Source organism: Coregonus lavaretus (assembly GCF_964263955.1).
Source record: "Coregonus lavaretus genome assembly, chromosome: 21".
In the NCBI taxonomy this organism is placed as follows: Eukaryota; Metazoa; Chordata; class Actinopteri; order Salmoniformes; family Salmonidae; genus Coregonus; species Coregonus lavaretus.
The window spans coordinates 18,630,126-18,633,407 of NC_140008.1; the positions used below are offsets into that span (position 1 = coordinate 18,630,126).

At 38.7% G+C, this 3,282-nt stretch overlaps 1 pseudogene across 1 annotated transcript; it reads left to right on the forward strand.

Annotated features, from left to right (window-relative positions):
• Nucleotides 1-895: 895 nt before the first annotated feature.
• On the forward strand, nt 896-2,412 carry LOC311149110 (G-protein coupled receptor 55-like; annotated as a pseudogene). The gene is made up of 2 exons: nt 896-964; nt 1,381-2,412. The product of its transcript is annotated as a G-protein coupled receptor 55-like (transcript).
• Nucleotides 2,413-3,282: the final 870 nt, after the last annotated feature.

The following is a 3,282-nucleotide window of genomic DNA, read 5'->3' on the forward strand; positions in this document are numbered from 1 at the left end:
TGAGGGCCCTTACAAATATTTGTATGTGTGGGGTACAGAGATGAGGTAGTCATTCAAAAATCATGTTAAACACTATTATTGCACACAGAGTGAGTCCATGCAACATATGTGACTTCTTAAGCACATTTTTTCTCCTGAACTTATTTAGGCTTGCCATAACAAAGGGGTTGAATACTTATTGACACAAGACATTTCAGCTTTTCATTTTTATTAATTTGTAAACATTTCTAAAAACATAATTCCACTTTGACATTATGGGGTGTTGTGTGAGGGCCAGTGACACAAAATCTCAATTTAATCAATTTAAAATTCAGGCTGTAACGCAACAAAATGTGAAAAAATCAAGGGATGTGAGTACTTTCTGAAGGCACTGTATGTGGTTTTAGAACGTGCAAATAGACATGTACGTGCACAACGTAGCATATACAAATGCAGGATCTTAATTTGATCACTATGTTATTGCAGGAAATGTCCTACACAGCAGGAAATGCAAACGTTATGTATTCAAAGTTTAAAAAGGCTTCTAACATTTCTGTAATTTCCACTTTATAATGTCAGACTTGATTTGCCCTTACTAATGTATCAACCCCTACAAAACCCGACAAAAATATTCATTAATTATAATCCACAAAATAATTCCCATTTCCTGTTGCTGCAGGATTATTTTCCTGCTCTCTCTTTATTGTTGAAATGTTTTTACACTTGAATGTCTTTGTGTCAAATTGTTACTCTCTGGTGATGGTATGCCTACGCAGTTCTACACTTTGAAATGCAAATAGACCGCAGTCTATTAAAGGCAGCTTCCTTTTTCTGTTGTCAAGATCAAACTTCAAGCTTCTCACACAGCTTCAAGAAGTAGAAGGTAAAAGTGGGGACTTCATTTAAAGGTGAAAAACTTCTGCAGGCTTGGTGGGTGGCAATCACATTAAAAGACTGCCTTTGTCAGAGCTCCTCTCATTTTAAGGTAAGACATTTATAAACAGTCAGAACCAACAGAAATAACGATGTGTGTTCAGTTAACGTGGAATTAACAGACCACTTCCCATACAGACTGCTTTGCTTTATCTTGGCCAGGTCGTAGTTGTAAATGAGAACTTGTTCTCAACTGGCTTACCTGGTTAAATAAAGGTGAAAATAAATAAATTAATAAAAAAGTTTAAAGTGTTACAATGATGGTGTATGTCACTATACAAACCTTAGCCTCTGAACCCTAAAACAGCAATTGACTAACTGATTTTGATTGTAACTTTTAGTAGATTTACTTTTAGTAATACACTATTAAAATAATAAGACATTACCAACTTCATAAGAATGTAATGTTCCTCATTTTAGATTTAATCAGTACTAACATCATAATAATGTTCATACTCTCCATCTTAGTGAGAATGATGTCCAATCATTCACACGGACCACACCTCTGTAACACCAGCATGACAGAGGAGGTAAGGCTGTTCCAGATGGTTGTGTACAGCCCTGTGTTTGTTCTGGGTCTGGTCCTGAACCTCTCTGCACTGAGGATGTTCTATCGTATGAGAGCCAGCTGGACAGACACACACGTCTACATGTTCAACCTGGCCGTGGCCGACTGTGCCCTCATCACCTTCCTGCCCTTCAGGATCTACCACACCTTCTTCACCCTGGACTCTCCAGGCTTCTGTGCTGTTCTGGTTCTGATCCACTTCACCAACATGTACGCTAGTATCTTCACTGTTACAGCTATAAGTGTCCAGAGATTCATTGCCATTCAGTTTCCCTTCCACTCGGGGAGAATGTGCTCCAAAAAACAAGTGGCTGTTGTAGTGTGTGTGATGATATGGGTGACTATTGTGTTCCTATGTGTGATATTCAGGGAGCCCAATAGGCCTGAACACAGACTGGCCTGCTTTGAGAGAGACTCACATCCATTTCCACTGGGCTTCATTGTGACTCTGGAGATATTGGGATATGTGGTTCCTCTTCTCACAATGCTGCTTTGTTCATGTCAGACGATCTGCACTCTGCTGACCTACAAGGACATGCAGTCATATGAGCACAAGAGGAAAAGTATTAGAATAATATCAGCCAATATGGTAGTCTTTTTAATCTGTTACACTCCTATCCATATTGCATTTTTCATGAAATTCTATGTTGCTTCCAAAGACCCTCTTGACTGCCAACAGTATAATTTGATGCATAACTTCTATCAAATCTCAGAAGGGATTGCCACAACAAACTGCTGTTTAGATGCTATTGGATATTTCTTCTTAGTGAAGGAGTTCCGGAAGGAACTGATTCCAGGGAGGTTAACGAAAAGAGAGAACCAAGAAGACTCTTCAGAGAGAATTTTTCTCTCTAGAACTGTATAGGTATGAATGGAGAGGAATTTTCAGCTACTCCATATTCTGTTTTCGCCTTGTGAATGCTGTCACTTGAAGTATCATAAAATAATTCTGATGGTTATACAGATATATAAATGATATACATATTTTCCTACTATCTAGGTGTCTGGTGTTGTCTCTTTCTAACAACTGAAGGGTAGCATAAAATGTTGAAAACTGTGCTGCTTTTCTGGACCTAACCTTTTGGCAGGCTAATGTCTCCCCCATGTGTTCAGGCTGGTCATCACATTTATGCTAAAATACAGTACATTTCCATTATTGGATGATTGATATTGACATGGTTTATATTGAATAATCAACATTGACATAGTTTATATTCAAAAATTGATATTGAAAAGGCATCTAAAAATATATATTTTAGACAATATAAGTCAGAATAGAAATACCCCATTATAGTAATCATATACGGTAACATCGTAGAGAGTAATGTTATATGGATGGTCTCTGTCCCAGGAGACCACTGTGGTCGTTAAATAGAGACCTGATCAATGTCCATACTGATATTGATTGTGTAATTCTACAGTCCTTTGCGCCCTCTGTGCCTGTTTGTGTGTGAGTGTGTGTGATCTGTATGTTCGTGTGCTGCGTAGGCAGCCCCCGTGTCTGTGTTGGTGCCTGAAAGCAAACAGATAGAGCATTAAACAGAATTACCTTCTCCTTCTCTCTGTCTGAGGTACCTGATGAATATGTAGGCTAGAGGGCCCTCAAATTACACCCTGTGTCTTATATTATATTCATGATGTTTACACAATTCAGCCCTGTAATTAATGCAAAAAGACAAGATGTGGCTGGAATCTGAATACACATAACAGGGCTGTGAGAGTGTGTTAGCCTGCAGTGAGCTTAGATGTAGGTCAACCCGACAGTGTCTGCTGGGCTGGCATTGGTCCAATCCATTCATGAA